General features: G+C 39.1%; 1 pseudogene across 1 annotated transcript; it reads right to left on the reverse strand.

Moving 5' to 3' along the window:
* Positions 1-3,117: 3,117 nt before the first annotated feature.
* LOC112631662 lies at positions 3,118-4,280 on the reverse strand (annotated as a pseudogene). The gene has a single exon (XR_003121173.1). The product of XR_003121173.1 is annotated as a peroxisomal membrane protein PMP34 pseudogene (transcript).
* Positions 4,281-24,680: the final 20,400 nt, after the last annotated feature.

Consider the following 24,680-nt stretch of genomic DNA (forward strand, 5'->3'; position numbering starts at 1 on the left):
CCTGTTCAGACTCATACCTTATTTTGATTTTTCTGCCTGTGTGTATGGTGGCTTGGATGAACCTAGTGGGACTTCTAAGATCTTTCTATCCACTGCTCTCTTTTTGCCTTGATATAGAACTGAATAATTACCTTTGCTAACAATTTCAGTTATTAGCATACTAAGGAGACTAGCAAGCCGTTGAATACCTTATGAGTCTAACTGATGAGGTAAAGAACTTTATTCTCCAACCCGAAAGACCAGTTTCTCTAAGGACTCTGAGACATTTTACATAAATTTATTCAACAAATATTTACTGAACATTTCCTACATGCCAGAAACTTTCTAAGTACTGCAGGTACAGCAATGAATAAAAGAGACAAAACACTGCCCTTGTGAAGTTTACTTTGCAGTTGAGGGAGCTAGACAGTCCATCAATAAAATAAAACAAGTGGTGATGACCACTATGGAGAAAAAGAAAACTGGAAAGGGAGGTCTGGAGTGCAAGAGCGAAGAGTTGTTTTATAATGTCAAATAAGATGTTCTAGAAAAACATTTTCCCTGAAATTTCCCAAAATAAATTTGGTCGTGATAAAAGGCCTTCTCTCTGTAATAAGTGCAGCAACTCTAAGACAACACTAACAGATACAACAAAAGTGATGATCAATGACTAAGGAACAAAAGAGCGGAACACATTTCTCAGTTAAAATGAGAAAAGGCCAGGCACAGTGGCTCATGCCTGTAATCCCAGCAGTTTGGGAGGCCAGGGTGGGGTATTGTTTGAGCCTAGAAGTTCAAGGTCAGCCTGGGCAACACAGTGAGACCTCATCTCTACAAAAAACAAAACAAAATCAGCCAGCCATGGCAGCATACACTTGTAGTCTCAGCTACTTGGGAGGTTGAGGTGGGAGGATTGCTCGAGGATCTGGAGGTCGAGACTGCAGCAAGCTATGATTGTGCCATTGCACTCCAGCCTGGGTAAGAGTAAGACCCTGTCTCTAAAAAATAAGTACAAAGGACACAAAAGAAAAATTTTAAAAAAAGAAAAAAATCAAGCAACTTCATTGACAGTCAGGTACACATTTTGTTAATAACCTGTTAACAATTCTCCAACTTTATCTTTGCAGTGTCTTCTCTAGTTAGTTATGTTGATGGAAGCCCTGTTAAAAATAATTGTGCCTGACCATCATACAGAGAAAAGAAAATACCGAGGTATAGAAGCAAATTTTAAACTGACTGAACCCTTAAAAGATGATTGAGGCAGACGGCTTAGTTCTCCTCCAGGGATAACTGATGTGGGGATATTAACGCCCTTTTGTGTCAGGTAAACATACACCTGTGTTCATGGTAGCATGCATCAACTGAGGAGCAGGCATCTTCTAGGCACTAGCACCAGTTGAGAAGAACCAGTTTGCTTTATAGAGTTAGCCTTGGCTGGCAAATGGTGTATCCATAGATGAACCATAAAGCACCTTGGCCAATTTTCTATTAGTAGACCTTTAAGTTCTTTGTAAGCTTTTGCTGTTATAAAAATGCTGTGTACGTAACCTAATCATTTTCTCAGGATAAATACCTAAAAACGAGGACTGCTTAATGAAAGTGTTTGCACATTTTTAAGCTTACAAAGCTCCTCAGACTTTAATGTGCAAACAAAACACTTGGAGATCTTGTCAAAATGCAGGTGGGAGTTAATGGATACGAGGTGGGCCTGAAATTGTTTCTTGCAAGCTTCCAAGTGATGCCAGGTGTATCCTTAGACCATATTTTGAGTTGCAAGTTTCTAATATGCTTTGCTACGTTGCCTTCTATGAAGTAGATATGTTTTAACAGTATCTTATGTTTACAAAGTGTTTTAAGTTGTAAAAATACTTTCACATATGTTAATTCATTTACTAGTTCAGGACCATAGGCCTTACCACCCATCCATCTTTTTTGCATGTGGAAATAAACTTGGCTTAGCTACCAGAGAATTTAAGAATAACCAAGATGGCCATGAACTTCTTAAAGCCATGTCACATAAGGGACCACTGAAGAAACTTCTGATGCTTAGCCTAGAGGAGATGTTGAAAAATCCATGATAATTGCCTTGAAGAAGGTTACTATGTGGAAAAGGCCATACAAGCCTATTTTGGGTAGAAACAAATGTCTCTCTAGGACTACGTATGTCGATGTTACAGAAAAACTGAGTTTGTCTCATTGTGAGGAAGAATTTTCTAGCCAACCATGCTGCACAAATATAGAGTGAGATGTTTTGTAAGGTAGTGAACTCCCTATCACTGTAAGTATTGAAACAGAGGTTAGATGACCACTTGTTAGTGGATAAGAGAGGAATTCAGGCAGCATGTGAAAGAGGAGTAATGTCACTAACTGCAAGAATCTAGAGTCTGAGATGTGAAATCTTATCAATTAAAGTTTTAAGATAGGCGTAAAAATGCTGAGAAGTCTCTGGATTTGAAAGTACTCTGGTTACTATAGGAGAATAAGAGGGTTTTGGCCCCCTTCACCCCTCTACATGTTAGAGGTCCCATAGTCACCCCCCTGAAACATTCTTGGATGAGTCCAAGCTCCCTTAATTGTGTATACTATTATGAGAACAATATACATATCAGCCCTGGTATCTCCTCCTCCTTTTTTTTTTTTTTTTTTTGTGCTGACCATTTACTGGGACTTGACTGACCAGGGCTTGTAAGGATGGACACAAAACTTCAAGTTTTTCATAATGAAAGGATTGATTCAAAGTAAATATTCTAAAAATTATGTCAAACACTAATGAATAAGTGACATTTACCAATAGTTTATAAGAGAATCATTTTGGATGAGCAATTTTCATTTCACAAAATAAATCTCTCATATCCTAAAAAGACACCTCTCCTTAAGCAGGAAAACAAAAGCCCAACAAAAGTCAAGCCATGCCCATGGCACAGCCCTAATGTTAGTTTTAGGGAGGAAAACACCAACACTGAGACATACAAAAGTATTTGAGGAGAATTACATGTTATTAAATTGTCCTAGAACCTGGGGGAGGGTTCAGGGAAAGAAAACAGCTGGTATATTTAAGAAAAATTTAAATAGAAAATATTACACATGAGAGCAAAATCGTCCATTTCTCTTAAGAAAACCAATAAATACAAACTTTCATTTTTAGGTTTTCAACAAGGTTTTTTTTTCATATTTGTACAACTGCCACCCCAAAATCCAACCAGTCAGCATGACAAGGTGACAACAGGTCCAGTTGGCCAAACTCCCTGTTCACCCTTCGATGCTCTTCAAGCCAATGAGGGTAACATTTGTGGTGGCAGGAGCCAGTCAAAGGAGAATCACTTCTCTTCACTCACGAGGAAACCTCCCTCTTGAGAATCTTCAGAATTTTTCATGGGAAGGAGTCTCAGTGTTTGTGTGCACGCTTCAGCCCCACAACTGTGAAGGTGGCAGCTGTCAGTTTCTCATAAACAAGGAACATGAGAGCAGCAGTGAGGACTGTCTGTAGCAGTTTGGCTTCCAGGCCTTTGTAGAGTCCCAGTATTCCAAAGCGCCTTACTCGTTCGTGAAGAAGATAGAGAATATTCCAAAGGTTTCCCAATGTTCTGTTTTCTGGGTTTAGTCTATGATGCCCAAACCTCAGAATTGACTGTACTCTGTGCATGGGATAGGTGAGCCTGGTGGCAGTCGCTTTGGCTACTGCACCAATGATGAACACATCCAAGGAAGAAAGCTTCATCTGTTTCTTTAAAAGCTGCCATTTTAAACCTTCATAAAACATGAACTGGATGGCAAGATTGAAGACCAACAGCAATGAGGGAACTGTGCCATTCCATAAAGCCGAGATTCCTTCATCTCGAATGATCTGATGAAAAGCATCAATGATACCTTTGTAGTTCGTTGGTACAATGTCTTCATTCCTAAATTTTGCCCCTTGCAGCTTCAGTCTGGTGTTTACCACCCAGAGTGGAGTTGTTAGTAACACCTTAACTACTCCTGCAACAAACCCAACTACCAGATGTTTTCCAGTGGTAGAACGTTGACCTTTGACCCAGACTGCTTTGAGGCTATTAAAAGTGTGGAAATAGACAAAATTAGAGCAGCAGAGACTGGAAATCACTGGAAACCACTCTCGATATGGTGGCAGGAGTCCTTCTTTAATGATCTCCAGGAGTACCATGTGTGTAGTTTTGGATATTCTTTTCTCACCAACCTGAAGTTGAAGTCTAGCTGTATCCAGGGGAAAAAACTGTCATTGCTGTCACGCTTCTGGCTCTGGCCACGGTGTGGACCAGGCTTTCGTAGGACAGCACAGAGGCCATTGGTGCGGCTCCTCGAACACCCAGCCACACTTTCCCACAGATGCCGCAGCCAGTGGAGTTAGGAAAGGCTCCTCCTTCATTTTTAACTTTCTGTTACATATTTCAACAGAAAACTCCTTAAAACCATGTCGTACTTTTTGAGAATCACAGAGTTGTGAGGACAAGTTCTCTCATTAAGTTGCCTTACACCTTAGAGAAATAACAAACCAACAAGTTCTCATTAAGTTGTCTTACACCTTAGAGAAATAACAAACCAAACTGGTTTTCTTTTCCCTCACCTGTGACTCAAGCTTTTTTTTTTTTTTTTGTATGAACTCATCTGCATTTCCTGTGTGACGTATATAGTTCAATAACTTCTGTGTGTCCTCTGTATATTTTTGGGGCAGTTCTTTTTAAAAATAATCCCTCCAAAGTTTCTGAATCAAGAGTGGACTGAGCAAGCACATTTGCTACCCCTTTCAAAAATCTCATTAAAGTGGTAAGAAAGTTATATAAAAGGACTAAATCCATGACAGCCCTGAGAAAGGAGAAGTGTTCTGTGCATCAGATTTTTAAAAAGCAGTTTGACTGTGATATAATTCATATACTATAAAATACATCAATTTGAAATGTAAAATCCAGTGGTTTGGAGTATATTCACAGAGTTGTACAATTATCATCACAATCAACATTAGAACATTTTTATCATCACCACTACCCCCCCGCCAAAAAAACTCCTGTATCTGTCAGCAGTCTCTCACCATTTTGCTTCAAGCTCCCCTCACTCCCAGCCCTTGTCAACCACCAATTTACTTTCCACCTCTATAGATTTGCCTATTCTGAAATTGCATATAAATGAAATTATACAATTTTTTTTAAACTGGATTCTCTCAATGTAACGTTTCCAAGGTTCACACATAGTACAGCATGTTTCAGTGGTTCATTCTGTTTTTATTTTTCAATAGTATTTTATTGTATGAATACCATATTTTATTTATCCAGTCATCAGTTGATAGACATTTGGGTTGTTTCTACTTTCTGGCTGTCATGAATAATGTTTTTATCTAAGTTTGTATGCAAGTTTTTGTGTGGACATATGTTTTCATTTATCTTGGGTATATATTTAGTGGGATTGCTGGGTCATATGGTAATTCTATCTTTGGCATTTTGAGTAACTGCCAAACTGTTTATAAAGCACATTTAACAATTTTTATTCTCACCAGTAATGTAGGAGGGATCCAGTTTCTTGACATCCTCTCCAATTCTCTTTTTGGTTATACCCCTTCTAGTAGATATGAAGTGGTATCTCATTGTGGTTTTGTTTACATTTTCCTATTATTGATCATCTGGCTAATGATACTGACCATCTTTTAATATACCCATTGGCCATTTGTATATTTTCTTTGGATAAATCTATTTAGATCCATTGCCCATTTCGTGTTCCTACTGAGCTGTGAGAATTCTTTATATATTCTATATACAATTCTCTTATCAGATAAATGAGTTGTAAATATTTTCTTTCAAGGCATTGTCTTTTAACTTTCTTGATGGTTTCCTCTGAAGTACAAAAGTTTTAATTTTGATAAAGTACATTTTATTGTTTTTATTTTGTTTGTGCTTTTGGTATCATATCTAAGAAGTCTTCACCTACCCGTGGACTAGATTTCAATGAAATTTCTGAAATACGGAATTTGCATGGGAGCATCTTGAAAAACCAGAGTAGAAATCATGCCCCAGAACAGATGAGAGAAGCCTGGAGCAGAGATGGGAGGTATTCTTACCAGTAGAAACTGTGAGAGGCTCCATAATCACTACCATTTATGTAGTACTTATTTACCAGGCACTAAGTTTTACCTAGATTAAGTTGCTTATTACCACAATGTTAATGAAAAGTAAATCTTGTTAACTGCATTTTTTTCAGTGAGAAAGTTGATACCCAGAATAATTAAGTAAAATGGTGAAAACACAAGAAGAAGGGCTTTAAGTCTAGGCCATCTATGCGTGACATGCTCTTAATCACTGTATCAAACAAACTCAGAGGAAGCATGTGTAGGAAGAGGAGTAGGTTGTGGGATGTTAATCCAAGTAATTAACTAAATGAGAGTTTATGTAACAGCTGGGATTATTTTTCTTCCTTCATGCTTCCACCCATCACCTCCCAGCACGGGGATTGGGAGCAGGAGTATTTGCCTCCAGAATATGTTCTAATTAACAGAGGAAAATTCCAAGTCATATATATGATTCAAGACATTATATTATCACAACAATTTATTGAAGCATATGCATTGCTGTTCAGCTTGCTTTTTTGTTCATAGTTGTTTTTGTGAGATCTGTTTTCTAATTTAAGCAACTTTATTTTATTCTTATTATCTTATTATTTGAAAATGTCCCTCATATAAATATGTTCTAATTCATTTAGCTCTTTCCCACTGATAGTTATATTCTCTCCATTTTTTTCTAATACAAACAACACGAAAACATTCTTGTACTTGTTTACTTGTGTACCAATTCAAGAGTTTCTCCAGAGTACATGCCCAGCTGTGGAATGGCTAGGTTGTAGAATATGCATATTCTCAACATTACTAGATGGTGAGAAATTGTTTTCTAAAACGTTAGTACCAATTTATGCTCCCTGCAACAGCGAAGGATTCTTTTTGCTTCTCATTCTATCTGATACATGATATTGTCAGACTTTTATAATTTGTTTGCTGATTTTAAGATGTGAAAGTATATTTTATTGTGGTTTTAAGTTGCATTTCCTTGATTACTAGTCAATGCTATGAATTAAGAGAAACTTGGAGATAGAAGTACAATCAGAGAGTAACTTACAATTGATACAAGAATTCATAGAATGGCTTCTCTCTCTCTCTCTCTTTTTTTTTTTTTGGAGACAAGACTCGCTCTGTCGCCTGGGCTGGAGTGCAGTGGTGCAATCACAGCTTACTGCAGCCTTGACCTCCTAGGTGCAGCCTTGACCTCCTAGGCTGAAGTGATTCTCCAACCTCAGCTTCCTGAGTAGCTAGGACCACAGGCACATGCTACCCTGCCTGGCTAATTAAAATAAAAATTATTTGTAGATACAAGGTCTCCCCATGTTGCCCAGGCTGGTCTTGAACTCCTGGTGTCAAGTGACCCTTCTGCTTCAGTGTTCGGATTACTGTGCCTGGCCAGAATTGGTTGCTGCTGCTGCATTTTTTTTTTTTTTTTCTTTTTGAGACGAAATCTTGCTCTGTTGCCCAGGCTGGAGTGCAAGGGCATGAACGTGGCTCACTGCAACCTCGGCCTCCAAGGTTCAAGTGATTCTCCTGCCTCAGCCTCCTGAGTAGCTGGAGATCCAGGTGCATGCCACCACTCCCAGCTAATTTTTGTATTTTTAGTAGAGGCAGGTTTCACCATGTAGGCCAGGCTGGTCTCGAACTCCTGACCTCAGGTGATCCATCTTCCTCAGCCTCCCAAAGTGCTGGGATTACAGGCATGAGCCACAGGGCCCAGCCCAGAATTGGCTTCTCTTATAGCCCATATACTTAACTTAGACCTTAGAGTCTCTCACCAACTTTTCCCTTAGCTTCTAGGAGACACTAACCTTGAAGTAAAGACCAAATTGCCTGCAAAATGCAGAGACCAAGTTCACCAATGTCCACTTCATGTGCTGCCTGAGGATTATCCCATTCTCTATTCTGCTGATAATGAGAATTTAATATTCTCCAGGGAAAATCCATTCTCATAAAGAAGAATATCTTTGGTCTCTATGGTCAGGACAGAACATAATAGGTTAATAGAATGAGAATATAATAGAATAACAGTACACCAGGCATGGTGGCTCATGCCTGTAATTCTAGCACTTTCAGAGGCTTAGGCAGGAGGATTGCTTGAGTTCAGGAGTTTGAGACCACCCTGGGCAGCATAGTGAGAGCCTATCTCTACAAAACAAAGTGAAGCAAAACAAAAAACAGGTAGACTGTTAGAATGACAGTAGAGATATCCCAGAGATGGAGTTAGAAAGCCTCAGCACCATGTGGGTGACTCCAACAGTTGGTACATACTGTGCTGCCAAGGCTGATATCGTTCTACCCCATTCTTTTCTCTCAGAGGACTTCCTGCATATTTCTTTAGCTGTGTTCTCAATTCTACTTTGGTCTCCTGGAGGTTAAATTATAAGTAAACACAAACTCACAGAAGTTACTAAAAAACCGGTTTTAAGCATACATTGGTCTAGCTCCAGATTTATGAAAAAATAAAACAGAAAAACAAGGCTAAACCTTTTACCGGGTCTGTGTGATTATAGCTTTGCTAAAACACTCAATTTTTATTCCTAAATGAAATATTTGCTTTTTACAAATACAGTTGAATGTGTGTGAACTGATTCATGTCTGAGGTTATTCATTGAAGCAAAATAATAAGATTGAAAATGTTGGGACTTAGAAACCAATAGCCCAAAATATCGCACTTTAACGTGCTGAACTGAAGACGACGACTTAGGATCTCTCTGAGCTTCCCTCTCTTCCTGTATGTCAATCCTCTGTATCCCCCAAAGCTCTCCCAAAAAATAGGGTGAAGTTGTTCTCTGCAGTTGCCTTATGTGCCTAAAGTCTAGACTTGCCAAAGAAGAAATCAATTATCTTTGGTGCCTTCCCTGAGTTTTCATTAACTGAACTCATACTGCAGGAAGAAAGACAGAAGTCTGTCAACACACCTAGACAGATTTGTCATAAGCCATTGTTTGCACTGTGGGCCCAACATACTTTATTCCAGGCCATTGTATGTTCTTCAAGCCCACTGGGTCCCCCTAGAGATCATTTCATAGTCACCCTAAAATCCACACTTTCTCATCTCCCTGTCACCTAAGAAAAGGGTATACAAGCATCTATACCTCATTGCATGCTGGGATAAACATTCTGTGATTTTTACCCCCACTCCTGTGGAAGTTAATAAATTTGTGTACATTTTCTTCTGTTAATATGCCTTTTGTCAGTAGATTTTTAGCAAATCTTCAGAGAGCAGAGGGGAATTTTCCGTCAAACGTCCAAAAACTAACAAAATGTCCATCGATAGAATATTGGTCGTATATCTTATGGTATATCTCTATGACTGAATAACATGTAGCTTTGAAAAGAATGACACAGCTCTCCATATATTTGTTGTCAAGGTATATTATTAAATAAGCAAGATACAGAACAGCATATACTCAATGCTATGCTTTGTGTAAAAAAAAAGGGAAAATACATTTTAATTATCTCATATCTACATAAATTTGGAAAAAAAATTGCAGAAATCAGTAAGAGTGGACACTTGAGAGGATCAGGGGGTGGCAACTGAAGAGTGCAGTGTTTAGGCAGGTAGCGGCTGGGAGTCAAAGTAAGATTTTTTTTTTAATCCTTTTAATTTTATTTTATTTTATTATACTTTAAGTTCTAGGGTACATGTGCACAACGTGCAGGTTTGTTACATATGTATACATGTGCCATGTTGGTGTGCTGCACCCATCAACTCGTCAGCACCTATCAACTCGTCATTTACATCAGGTATAACTCCTAATGCCATCCTTCCCCCCTCCCACTTTCCCACAATAGGCCCCAGTGTGTAATGTTCCCCTTCCCGTGTCCAAGTGATCTCATTGTTCAGTTCCCACCTATGAGTGAGAACATGCAGTGTTTGGTTTTCTGTTCTTGTGATAGTTTGCTGAGAATGATAGTTTCCAGCTGCATCTATGTCCCTACAAAGGACACGAACTCATCCTTTTTTATGGCTGCATAGTATTCCATGGTGTATATGTGCCACATTTTCTTAATCCAGTCCGTCACTGATGGACATTTGGGTTGATTCCAAGCCTTTGCTATTGTGAATAGTGCTGCAATAAACATACATGTGCATGTGTCTTCATAGCAGCATGATTTATAATCCTTTGGGTATGTACCCAGTAATGGGATGGCTGGGTCATATGGTATTTCTAGTTCTAGATGCTTGAGGAATCGCCATACTATTTTCTAAAATGGTTGAACTAGTTTACAATCCCACCAACAGTGTAAAAGTGTTCCTATTTCTCCACATCCTCTCCAGCATCTGTTGTTTCCTGACTTTTTAATGATCGCCATTCTAACTGGTGTGAGATGGTATCTCATTGTGGTTTTGGTTTGCATTTCTCTGATGGCCAGTGATGATGAGCATTTTTTCATATGTCTGTTGGCTGTATGAATGTCTTCTTTTGAGAAATGTCTGTTCATATCCTTTGCCCACTTTTTGATGGGGTTGTTTGTTTTTTTCTTGTAAATTTGTTTGAGTTTTTTGTCGATTCTGGATATTAGCCCTTTGTCAGATGAGTAGATTGCAAAAATTTTCTCCCATTCTATAGGTTGCCTGTTCACTCTGATGATAGTTTCTTTTGCTGTGCAGAAGCTCTTTAGTTTAATTAGATCCCATTTGTCAATTTTGGATTTTGTTGCCGTTGCTTTTGGTGTTTTAGACATGAAGTCCTTGCCCATGCCTATGTCCTGAATGGTGTTATCTAGGTTTTCTTCTAGGGTTTTTATGGTATTAGGTCTAACATTTAAGTCTCTAATCCATCTTGAATTAATTTTTGTATAAGGCGTAAGGAAACGATCCAGTTTCAACTTTCTACTTATGGCTAGCCAGTTTTCCCAGCACCATTTATTAAATAGGGAATCCTTTCCCCGTTTCTCATTTTTGTCAGGTGTCAAAGATCAGATGGCTGTACATGTGTGGTATTATTTCTGAGGGCTCTGTTCTGTTCCATTGGTCTCTATCTCTGTTTTGGTACCAGTACCATGCTGTTTTGGTTACTGCAGTCCTGTAATATAGATTGAAGTCAGGTAGCGTGATGCCTCCAGCTTTGTTCTTTTGACTTAGGATTGTCTTGGCAATGTGGGGTCTTTTTTGGTCCCATATAAACTTTAAAGCAGTTTTTTCCAATTCTGTGAAGAAAGTCATTGTTAGCTTGATGGGGATGGCATTGAATCTACAAATTACCTTGGGCAGTATGGCCATTTTCATGATATTGATTCTTCCTATCTATGAGCATGGTATGTTCTTCCATTTGTTTGTGTCTTCTTTTATTTCACTGAGCAGTGGTTTGTAGTAGTTCTTGAAGAGGTCGTTTATATCCCATGTAAGTTGGATTCCTAGGTATTTTATTCTCTTTGAAGCTATTGTGAATGGGAGTTCATTCATGATTTGGCTCTCTGTTTGTCTGTTACTGGTGTATAAGAATGCTTGTGATTTTTGCACATTGATTTTGTATACTGAGACTTTGCTTAAGTTGCTTATCAGCTTAAGGAGATTTTGGACTGAACGATGGGGTTTTCTAAATATACAATCATGTCATCTGCAAACAGGGACAATTTGACTTCTTCTTTTCCTAACTGAATACCTTTTATTTCTTTCTCTTGCCTGATTGCCCTAGCCAGAACTTCCAACACTATGTTGAATAGGAGTGGTGAGAGAGGGCATCCCTGTCTTGTGCCAGTTTTCAAAGGGAATGCTTCCAGTTTTTGCCCATTCAGTATGATATTGGCTGTGGATTTGTCAAAAATAGCTCTTATTATTTTGAGATACATTCCATCAATACCTCATTTATTGAGAATTTTTAGCATGAAGTGCTGTTGAATTTTGTCAAAGGCCTTTTCTGTATCTATTGAGATAATCATGTGGTTTTTGTCTTTGATTCTGTTTATGTGCTGGATTACATTTCTTGATTTGTATATATTGAACCAGCCTTGCATCTCAGGGATGGAGCCCACTTGATCATGGTGGATAAGCTTTTTGTTGTGTTATTGGATTCGGTTTGCCAGTATTTCATTGAGGATTTTTGCATTGATGTTCATGAGGGATATTGGTCTATAATTCTCTTTTTTTGTTGTGTCTCTGCCAGGCTTTGGTATCAGGATGATGTTGGCCTCATAAAATGAGTTAGGGAGGATTCCCTCTTTTTCTATTGATTGGAATAGTTTCAGAATGAATGGTACCAGCTTCTCCTTATACCTCTGGTAGAATTCGGCTGTGAATCCATCTGGTCCTGGACTTTTTTTTGGTTGGTAGGCTATTAATTATTGCCTCAATTTCAGAGCCTGCTATTGGTCTATTCAGGGATTCAATTTCTTCCTGGTTTAGTCTTGGGAGAGTGTAAGTGTCCAGGAAATTATCCATTTCTTCTAGGTTTTCTAGTTTATTTGTGTAGCGGTGTTTATAGTGTTCTCTGATGGTAGTTTGTATTTCTGTGGGGTCAGTGGTGATATCCCCTTTATCATTTTTTATTGCATCTATTTGATTCCTCTCTCTTTTCTTCTTTATTAGTCTTGCTAGTGGTCTATCAATTTTGTTGATCTTTTCCAAAAACCAGCTCCTGGATTCATTGATTTTTTGGAGGGTTTTTTATGTCTCTATCTCCTTCAGTTCCGCTCTGATCTTAGTTATTTCTTGCCTTTTGCTAGCTTTTGAATGTGTTTTCTCTTCCTTCTCTAGTTCTTTTAATTGTGATGTAAGGGTGTCAATTTTAGATCTTTCCAGCTTTCTCTTGTGGGCATTTAGTGCTATAAATTTCCCTCTACACACTGCTTTAAATGTGTCCCAGAGATTCTGATATGTTGTATCTTTGTTTTCATTGGTTTCAAAGAACATCTTTATTTCTGCCTTCATTTTGTTATGTACTCAGTAGTCATTCAGGAGCAGGTTGTTCAGTTTCTATGTAGTTGAGCAGTTTTGATTGAGTTTCTTGGTCCTGAATTCTAGTTTGATTGCAGTGTGGTCTGAGAGACAGTTTGTTATAATTTCTGTTCTTTTACATTTGCTGAGGAATGCTTTATTTCCAACTATGTGGTCAATTTTGGAATAAGTGCGATGTGGTGCTGAGAAGAATGTGTATTATGTTGATTTGGGGTGGAGAGTTCTGTAGATGTCTATTAGGTCCGCTTGGTGCAGAGTTGAGTTCAATTCCTGGATATCCTTGTTAACTTTCTGTCTCGTTGATCTGTCTAATGTTGACAGTGGGGTGTTAAAGTCTCCCATTTTTATTCAATGGGAGTCTAAGCCTCTTTGTAAGTCTCTAAGGACTTGCTTTATGAATCTGGGTGCTCCTGTATTGGGTGCATATATATTTAGGAGAGTTAGCTCTTCCTGTTGAATTGATCCCTTTACCATTATGTAATGGCCTTCTTTGTCTCTTTTGATCTTTGATGGTTTAAAGTCTGTTTTATCAGAGACTAGTATTGCAACCCCTGCTTTTTTTTATTTTCCATTTTCTTGGTAGATCCTCCTCCATCCCTTTATTTTGAGCCTATGTGTGTCTCTGCATGTGAGATGGGTCTCTTGAATATAGCAAAGTGATGACTCTTGAGTCTATCCAATTTGCCAGTCTGTGTCTTTTAATTGGACCATTTAGTCCATTTACATTTAAGGTTAATATTTTTATGTGTGAACTTGATCTTGTCATTGTGATATTAGCTGGTTATTTTGCTCACTAGGTGATGTAGTTTCTTACTAGCATCAATGGACTTTACATTTTGACATGTTTTTGCAATGGCTGGTACCAGCTGTTCCTTTCCATGTTTAGTGCTTCCTTCAGGGTCTCTTGTAGGGCAGGCCTGGTGGTGACAAAATCTCTCAGCATTTGCTTGTTTGTAAAGGATTTAATTTCTCCTTCACTTATGAAACTTAGTTTGGCTGGATATGAAATTCTGGGTTGAAAATTCTTTTTTTTTTTAAGCATGTTGAATATTGGCCCCCATTCTCTTCTGGCTTGTAGAGTTTCTGCTGAGAGATCTGCTGTTAGTCTGATGGGCTTCCCTTTGTGGGTAACCCGACCTTTCTCTCTGGCTGCCCTTAACATTTTTTCCTTCATTTCAACTTTGGTGAATCTGACAATTATGTGTCTTGTAGTTGCTCTTCCCAAGGGGTATCTTTGTGGCGTTCTCTGTATTTCTTGAATTTGAATGTTGGCCTGCCTTACTAGGTTGGGGAAGTTCTCCTGGATGATATACTGAAGAGTGTTTTCCAACTTGGTTCCATTTTCCTCATCACTTTCAGGCACACCAATCAGACATAGATTTGGTCTTTTCACATAATCCCATATTTCTTGGTGGCTTTGTTCATTTCCTTTTCCTCTTTTTTCTCTAGACTTCTCTTCTTGCTTCATTTCCTTCATTTGGTCTTCAATCATTGATACTCTTTCTTCCAGTTGATCGAGTCAGTTACTGAGGCTTGTGCATTCGTCACGTAATTCTCGTGTCATGATTTTCATCTCTGTCAGTTCGTTTATGGCCTTCTCTGCATTGATTAGTCTAGTTATCCATTCTTCCATTCTTTTTTCAAGATTTTTAGTTTCTTTGCTCTGGGTACGTAGTTCCTCCTTTAGCACTGAGAAGTTTGATCGACCGAAGCCTTCTTCTCTCAACTTGTCAAAGTCATTCTCCATCCAGCTTTGATCTGTTGCTGGCGATGAGCTGCATTCCTTTGGAGGGGGAGATGCACTCTGATTTTTTGAATTTCCAGCTTTTCTGCACTGCTTTTCCCCCATCTTTGTGGTTTTATCTGTCTTTGGTCTTTGATGATGGTGATGAACTGATGGGGTTTGGTGTGGGTGTCCTTTCTGTTTGTTAGTTTTCCTTCTAACAGTCAGGACCCTTAGCTGCAGGTCTGTTGGAGTTTTCTTGAGGTCTACTCCAGACCCTGTTTGCCTGGGTATCAGCAGTGGAGGCTGCAGAAGATAGAATATTGCTGAACAGCGAGTGTTGCTGTCTGATTCTTGCTCTGGAAACTTCGTCTCAGAGGTGTGCCCAGCCGTGTGAGGTGTTGGTCTGCACCTAGTGAGGGATGTCTCCCAGGTAGGCTACTCGAGGGTCAGGTACCCACTTGAGCGTGCAATCTGTCTGTTCTCTGATCTCAACCTCTGTGCTGGGAGACCTACTTCTCTCTTCAAAGCTGTCAGACAGGATCATTTACATCTGCAGAGGTTTCTGCTGCTTTTTGTTTAGCTATGCCCTGTCCCCAGAGGAGGAGTCTACAGGGGCAGGCAGGCCTCCTTGAACTGCGGTGGGCTCCACCCATTTCGGGCTTCCTGGTGGCTTTGTTAACCTACTTAAGCCTCAGCAATGGTGGGTGCCCCTCCCCCAGCCTCGCTGCCACCTTGCAGTTAGATCTCAGACTGCTGTGGTAGCAATGAGGGAGGCTCCATGGGTGTGGGGACCTCCAGGCCAGGTGTAGGATATGATCTCCTGATGTGCCATTTGCTAAGACCCTTGGTAAAGTGCAGTATTAGGGTGGGAGTTACCCGATTTTCCAAGTGTTGTGTGTCTCATTTTCCCTTGGCTAGGAAAAGGCATTCTCGTCTTTTGGAACCTTGCGCTTCCCAGGTGAGGCAATGCTTCGCCCTGCTTCAGCTCTCGCTGGTCGGGCTGCACCAGCTGACCAGCACCAATTGTCTGGCAGTCCCCAGTGAGATGAACCCGGTACCTCAGTTGAACATGCAGAAATCACCCATCTTCTGTGTCGCTTGCACTGGGAGCTGGAGGCCAGAGATGTTCCTATTCAGCCGTCTTGTTCAGGAGCAAGATTTTTTCACTTAAATTTTTTTTTGAATCATGAGAACATATAACTGTTAAAGCAACAGCACAAACACAACACTTATTGTTAGCCCATGATAAATAAAGCATTGACATTTGGGTTGATTCTGATTTCAGGCTTGGCTAAGTAAAATATCTGAGCACTTGTCTTACATGGTCATTACTGAAATGATAGAGGAATGAGCAAAGGGAGCAAAGGGAAGATATGCCCCAAAGGCAATTCACAGTTCCCCGCTCAGGAAGACACATACTAATTGTGCTTGTCAAAGCAACAGTTTTTCAATTTCAGAATATTCTAAGTTCTAGCCTTCATAAAACACCTGTTATGAATAAATGCTCATGATTAATTATCTAACTTACAATGCCCTGCCTCCATCTCTACCTATCAAATTTCACCCATTTTTTTTTCCAATTACCCCAGCCGGGAGTTAAAGCTCACTGTTGCTACTATTGAAATATAACCTACACAAATTCCTCTTATGTGCTGTACCTCTTGGACTTCTTTCCGACACTTACCAACTCCAGTTGCTTCTATCAATGTAGTCTGTCTCAAATTTGTCCTCTTATCTCTCTTTTTCCTGCCACTATTGTGGTTCAGATACTCATCACTTCTTACTAAAAGTCTTGTCTCCTCACTCTCAGTCTTGACTTACCACCACCTCCCCATTCCAACCACTTCTACTCCTCCCCCTGCCAATTCATTCTTTACACTATAGCTGAAATTGAGAGAACTTCAGATTAATTATGGTGGACTGAACACATATTTGCCTCTGCTTCCTCTTGAAATCTCACTAAAATAAGAGTATTTTTAAAAGACATAAACTTAGAGGATAAATGAAGTAAGATATTGAGATTACAGTCAAAAAGAATTGTCAACACACTATTTGAAGGTGAGAAGTGAGTTGATGAATTATCAGAAAAGAGAAAGATAACACCAAGGGCTTGCAAATGGGATGCCAACATGAAAAAAGTGAATGCATGCCAGATGATTTTAAGATAGCTTAGTGAGTTATTGTAGGCATCAGGAACTGCAAAGATGTTGGTAATGGGACATGACAGAGGAATTAGTTGAAGGTCTGTTTAGGAAACAGATATTTCTCATCCCCATTCTGCAAACAACTATGAGACTGATCTTCCTTCATCCTGGATGGAGACTGGAGGTTTGATCTTTGTGACAATTGAACTGGTAAAGTTCCAGACCTGATAATACAAAAAGGACTCAAAACCAGGGCACTTCACCATGAAATTTCAGAACCCCAGAGATAAAGAGATTCCACAACCTTTCAGAAAAGGAAATACAAGTCACATATAAAGGACAGGAAGTAGAATAAACAATGGGCTTTTAACAATACTGAAGCTTGAAGGCAATGGGGCAATGACTTTAAAAGTCGAAGTTAATATCATTTTCAGCTTATACTTTTACATTTAGCTGAATTACTAATAAAGCATGAGCATGGAAGTAATGTATTTCAGTTATAGAAGAGATATGACACATACTGTTTATTGGTTACCCAAAAGTTTTCAAGTTCACTTTTCTCTTTTTACCTTCCACTAGAGGCTGGAAAAATTATTTATCATTATTTCAGGTGCCCTTGTACTTAGAAGTCACCATGCAATCTCCATTCTGACCAATGAGGTATAAATAGAATTCTCCCAGTGGATCTCTAGAAAACCTTTTGATTCCTCCCTCCCTTAACTCCCTCCCTCCTCCCTCCCTCCTTTCCTCCCTTCCTCCCTCCTTCCTTCCTTCCTTCCTTCCTTCCTTCCTTCCTTCCTTCCTTCCTTCCTTCCTTCCTTCCTTTGTTTTCATCTCTCTCTCTCTCTTCTATCTCTCTGGACATAGCTAATCTTTATCTTATTTGTTTTTATGAAATTAGGATATTTTACTAGATTCCTAATTTAGTGGTGCCCTCTTCTGAAAAAGTAGAAAAGTTCAGATATTTAACAGTTTTCCTTTTGCTTGTTTTAATGATGATGATTGGGGAGGGGTTTTGAATCCTCCAATTTTATGGTTCTTTTTTGTCTTATAGGACCCTAATTTTTTTCTTCCCTTTTTTCTTCTTCCTCACTTCACTGCCAAATTGCCACAGGGTTTGTCTTCCTTCCTTTTGCCTTTTCTTTTCTCACTCAGAGCTATGCGTTTCAAAGACCAACTTTTAAAATGTAGTCTATCCGTTTAAATCTCATCTGTCTCTTTAAATTGCATCAATCCTTTTCAATGGCACCTGGTCCTTTAAATAGCTAGTATTTGAAATTACTTTCTAGTAGCCTTGATTAAATGCTTTTTTATAGTTTCTAATGTAAACTAGTTTTAATTTATGACTTTTTGAATTGAATGTAAAGAGACTCTAGTCTGGCCAACATGGCGAAACCCTGTTTCTACTAATACAAAAATTATCCAGGTGTGGTGGCTCATGCCTATAATCCCAGCACTTTGAGAGGCCAAGGCGGGAGGATCACTTAAGGCCAGGAGTTCAAGACCAACGTGACCCACATGGTGAAACACTGTCTCTACTAAAAATATAAAATTTTGCCCAATGTGGTGGTGCACGCCTGTAGTCCTAGCTACTTTGGAAACTGAGGCAGGAGAATCACTTGAACCTGGGAGGTGGAGGTTGCAGTGAGCTGAGATTACACCACTGCACTCCAGCCTGGGTAACAGCAAGACTCCATCTCAAACAAACAAAATGTAAAGAGACTGACTAGTATTTACCTTTTAGGATGTCAGTGAAAATTAGTGAAAGCTTTGAATAATGATTTATTTAAAAATAAATGCAGTATGATTACTTCCTGGTGTGGTGAGGACCTTGGGGAGCACTCTCTTTTCAAATAAATAATTGTTTATAATTGTTGTATTTCCTAAGTTTATGGATTTTATGTTACAATAGTACCTGATTGCATTTTGTTTTCTTCAGTAGTCTGTTTTCCCATTGAAATATTTTTCACTTAATTTATTTACTTTGCAAACTTAAAAACAGAAGTCATAGTTAGCAGAAGTAAATTTTAGCTCAAACTATACCCATGACATTATGAGTTTTACATAGAAATTTACTGAGACTTATAAGGAGTTAGTATGTTTATAAAGCTTCCTAGAGAGGGAGATGCTGAATTTCTTTTTATCGCTCATTCTTCTTTTAGGTATCCTCACCACCAGGAAGTTCTTTACTGTTTTTAATCAAGTCCTTTAAATCACATGAAAAACTGTTAAAACAAACTAAAATTGGCCCAAGGAGGCCTATGTGTGAGTTCCTAAATGCAGCCCAACTCAGCACTTAAACAAACTGAAAACCTAACTTGGGAACAGAATCTCAGCCAATCACAGGCGGCCAATTGTTCAAACCATGTTCAAATAAGACAGATGTGAGCTACAACCAATTGGGCTATCTCTGTACCTCACTGCAGTTTTCTGTATGTCACTTCCTTTACTCTAGTTACGAATATAACCTACACATTTGGTGGGGTGGAACATTCTGGGCCATTTTTGGACTGAACTGCTGCTCAGTTCTAAAGTCACAAATAAAGGCCAATTAACGTCTGTAAAACTAGATTTGTTGTAATTTTGTCTTTTAACACAACACATTTCCAATATGACTAATGTTTAGGAAAACAAACAACTTGAATTTTTGCTGGCTTTCTTCTCTGCAGACATATTCCTAACTTTTAATCCTACTATATTTTGTGTGATTTAAAATTATGTTGTTTAATTTTATAAGTCAAAGATAATTTCTGGTCTATTTTCAAATATTTACATGCTAGGATTGTAGCTCATATTCTATGAGAATATGCTATGGATAAAAGACATTTTTTCCATAGTAACTGGAGGCGGAATGGTAGGTGGAGGTGGTAAAGCCAGTAAATAGGTGTGATATCTGAATGGGGTGGTATTTTTAAAGAAATGATGAATGTATGTATGTATTTAGTAAATATTTATTGAGTACATATTGTGTGCCAGGTATTGTACAAACTTGAACTACTGAACAAGTTCTTGCCCAGTGAAAGTTTTTTAAGAACATACTTTCAAAAGCACGTAATGGTTTATAACTAGTACATTAATTGTGGGAATGTGATTGCTTCCACAGTATTTAAAATATTTTGTGTTGTATAATAGTTTAAGCTTTCTCTTACAAAAGTGTTTATGAAATATTCCTTTTATAGATAACGGGACACTTCAGCCATATTCTTGTCAAAATTGTCATAACTTCTGAATTGCTGAAATCAGGCCTAGATTGTTGCAGTGGCTTTTCAATGGGTGTTCTGGTTTGTAGTCTTTCCCATTTACAACACATTCTCTGCCTTGAAGTAAAATTATTTTCCTATACTGTTAAATCAATTTTTGCTACTTCCCTGCTTAAACACCTCATTGGTTTCCTATTTAAATGTTGTTTTGAGTCATTTAATGAGCTGCAGGTGAAGAAACATGATTTTTCTCTCTACCCTGCATGAGTTCTCAGTTGGGACAGACCTTTGCAATAAAACATTAATAAGAGAAAAAAAACACAGAAGTTTAATCACATGTATATCTTATCTATATATTTTCAGGGAAAAATGAGGAGTTCCCTGGAGTAGATCTGAAACAGGTGGCTTTGACTTCGAGCTTAAATACTATGGTTCCCCGATACAAAGAAGTATGTGAGAGAGACTCAGTTATGACAAGAAAAAAATTACACCGAGAAAAACCTGTTAAACAAGAACAAGGTTTATTATGCAGATTTTTGCTGATGACTTTCCCCTGATAAGAATTTCTAATAATTAAGTAATCTTTCTCTTCCTGGTACAGAGAGGGAGATTCCCTTACAAATTAAGATTTCCTTTAAAGATAAAAATTTTCCTTACAAAAATATCTTCTGTTTTTAAAGCTTCTCTTGTGTCTGCTGTTTCTCAAAATAATCAACTTTAAATAATTTTTGTGCCAAAGAGGCATTCTTAAGGTGGCATATTCTGGTCTCCTACAGTTACATTGGGGTGGTGTGTCCTGAATTTCCTCAATATGTTATAAATATTTTGAAGCAATCACATTTTTGTTGTGTGTAACACATTTACAAAACAAAACCATTATAATATATATGAGTGAAACAGGGAGTCTGATCAACAACAAGCTTTGTCACAACCAGATATTTAAAAGCAATGCAAATACCTGTTGTTCTGCCTATGTTAAAAGTTTTGAGATGAGGGTATAGAATTATAATCTATCCAGAGAAGAGATGTGGGGAAAATCTCCAAATTTTAGAATAAAATCCAATTTTCTAACTATAGTTTTCTTGGCTCTAACTGCAGAGAAAGCAAAATAGCTGTCTTTTTCTTCTTTTCTACAACCTCTTTCTGATTGCAGATGCTTCTTTATGTCTTCTTTTACCTTTCAAGCCCGTACTTGATGTACTTGTCACAGGACAAAAAATTATGACACATGAGGAAAAGTAGTTGTGTGGACCATTCCCAGATGTTTTCAAAGGATAATCCTTTGTTAACTGGGATAAGAGATGTTAGGGTACTGAGTTGAAAAAGCTGGAGAGAATGGAATTGTTCTAATGAGAAAAGAGTGGAAGCTTGGTGGTGATGGGATTGAGAATACATTGTTTCAAAATATGACAGCTTGGCATTTGAGAAAACAGCACAAGCAGAAAGTACTCCTTGACTTTCTTGCTGTCTTTTTTCCCTGAAACAGGCCATAAAATAATTCTTTGACCTTCCTCTGAATAAGTCGCTCATTTTGAGGTACCCTCCCTATATTCAGAGGAAAGGAGCATCCTTATCTCTGAAGACACAGGGACACAGAGAATAATCTGAACAAACCAGCCTTGCTAAGTTGCCCACAGTCTATTTCCATTATATTACCAGCAATGAGTATGGGCAGGGTTCACAGTCCTGGGTTCTTGCCTTCATGGAAGAAAGAATTCGGCCAAGAGACAGAAGTAGATTTAAAGCAGAAGTGAAGGTTTATTGAAGTAAAGTATACTTGGAACGGATCAAGTGGGTAACCTTGAAAGACTGAGTGCCCCGCCTGATTGTTGGCTGAGGAATCTTATAGTTACGATTTCATGTTTCTTCTTAGTTTCCTCCCCTCATCCTTCCCCTTGGGCAGGCTGTTGGCTAATCGCAGCATAAGTAGTGACTTGCCAGCGTTTGGGAAGGGCCACATGTGCTATTTGCTAGTTGAAGTCATGTGTATGCTCTTTTAAGGTAATTTCCGCTTACCAGTCTAGTGCGTACAGAGAAAGGTTATGTACTAGTCAAACTCTGCTGTTTTGCCCCTTGCTGTGCATGCCTGGACATGTCCCCAGAAGAAGGTGAAATGTTGCCATTTTGTCCCTTACTGTGCATGCCTGGACACGTTTGCTATTTTTAAGTTCTTATTGGGAAGTTGTTGCCCACAAGCTCAAGATATTTCCTGTTTGATAGGAAATTTTCCGCTCCCTGGTACTGGCTGTGACCACTTATCACTCCTGAGGAGATGGCCTGACAATTGCCTGACAGTTACCTGACCTTGTTTGGGGCCCCATCCTACCCTATTCATATTTGCCTGTCTACCTACTCTGATGATTGCAGCATGCGCCTTTTGTCTGATCATACTTTTCCTCAACTATCTACTTCATCAAACTTAGCTTAAAAGTACATGTTTCCCTGTTTCTTTGGATCTTTATTTCTGAAGGCCCTTGTGTCATGTGAAACTTGTATTAAATAGATGTGTATGCTTTTCTCTTTTTTCTGTTTTATTGTTTGTTTTGAGTTTTTTTGGAGACAGGGTCTTACTCTCGCCCAGGCTGGAGTGCAGTGGTGTAATCATGGCTCACTGTAACTGACCTCTTAGGCTTAAGCAATTCTCCCACCTCAGCCTCCCAAGTAGCTAGGATTACAGGCACACACTGCCACACCTGGCTTATTTTTGTAGGTGTAGTCTTGCTACATCGACTAGGCTTGTCTTGTACTCCTGGCCTTAAGCAACCCTCTTGCCTTGGCCTCCCTAAATGCTGAGATTATAGGCATGAGCCAGTATGCCTGGCCTTTTTTCTTGTTAATCTGTCTTTTGTTATAGGGATCTCAGCTATGAACCTTGCAATGTGTGAACAATCTTTTCTTTCTACAGTGTGTAGATGGTGGGGGAGGCAGTTAGTTTGGAACCAAGGATGGAGAAGCTCCCAGGAGGAAGGGTTGATAAAAGGGTGGGGATGACAAGTAATCTGAGAAGAATTTGAGAGGAAACAGATCTAATGAGGAATTTTTATTAATATTTGCCTTTTGGTGTCAGGTGTATGCCTTTGTCTTCCTATAGAAAAATTGGAATTATTTGCTAACATTTCATTGAATTGGATGTACTTTTAGAGAATAGTCAAGTAAAGTGGGAACAAGAACAGGTTGCCAACAGGATTAACTTATTTACTTTAAGCCCAATGTATTTCATGTTCAAATCTATGTGTGTGTGTGCGTGCATGCATGTGCATGTGCACAAGTGCAGGTGCACAAATGCTCACATAGGGAGAAGTTCAGGAAGAATATAGATATCTTGTGGTTTGACTTTGCCTCTTCTATTCTCATAGATGTGTCTATTTTCAGATCTTGGTGACCTAATAACTACAAATAGCTAAGAGGACAGAGACAATAAAGGTTATTTGTAAGATTTTAAGCTTGGTGGATCCTGATATACTAGTGTCAGTTGAAGAATGACAAGGTTCATAAGTTTGTAAAGGAGAGCTTTATTTCTCATAAATGGTTATAGCCTGAAGGGTGGCCCTTCTGATCAGCTGGGAAGCATGGCCTTTGGCCAGAAGCTAGAAGCAGACACTTTTGTGAGTAGGGGGGAGGTGGGGCAAAGGGAACATGAATTTATGTTGAGCAGGGTGGCTAAATATGCAAATTCAATATGCTATAGGAGGAATCATAAGTGTTTATGAAATGAGAAACATTTACGTGCACAACTGAACTTCATCTTCCTTCATGGGACCCATGTTCAAAAAATGGCAGGATTAGCATGACCCAAGGGTGGCATTTTTGGCCCTCTGATGTCAAAAGGTGAAGCAGAGGACACAAAACCCTCACTGCACATTCTCTGCAGACTGGCCAGAACCACTCCGTGGTTGTCGGTGATCTCTTATCAGTCAGGCAGTTGGTTGAAATCAGGCATGGAATCTTTTGAAAGGGCTGGTTTCTACACACACACACAGACACACACACACACACACACACAGAAATATTATTCAGCCTTAGAAAGGAAGGAGATCCTGCCATTTGCAACATGATGATCCTAGAGGACATTATGCTAAGAGAAATAAGCCACAGAAAAAAAGTACTCCACATCTTTCTTACATGCAGCATCTTAAAAAATGCGGAATACACACAAACAGAGTAGAAAGGTGGTTACCAGAGGTAGGGGGAGATCAGGAGATGTAGATAAAAAGAAACAAAGTTACAGTTTTGTCAGATGAAAAAATCTAGAGGTCTGATATACAGCATGTGGACTATAGTTAATAGTTTCACTGACAGAGGATTTTTCTCAGTCACTTTTGCCAGCTGGAAGTGTCTGGCTGGTGATGCCCCAACCTGGGCCTGACTCGGCCCCAGGTCTGCTGCAGTAGGTACTCTACCCGTTTGACAGTGACTTGCACACTGGCTCACCCCATGACTGGCCCAGGAGTGCCCCAGCCCACCTGTATTACAGTTCATACCCGTGTTCAGCAATTCTTGTGTTCTTGTCATGCATCCAAGAGGAATGAGGTTACATTGACAATTGAAGGGTGAGAAGGGCAGAGAAGAGCTTTATTAAGTGACAGAACAGCTCTCAGCAAACAGGGGCCATGAGGGTGGTCCACCACATGAAGTCGGGTGGTCTCCCCTTCAGTGTGGCTGGGTCCAGGGCTTT

This window comes from Theropithecus gelada, chromosome 9, assembly GCF_003255815.1.
Source record: "Theropithecus gelada isolate Dixy chromosome 9, Tgel_1.0, whole genome shotgun sequence".
Classification (NCBI taxonomy): Eukaryota; Metazoa; Chordata; class Mammalia; order Primates; family Cercopithecidae; genus Theropithecus; species Theropithecus gelada.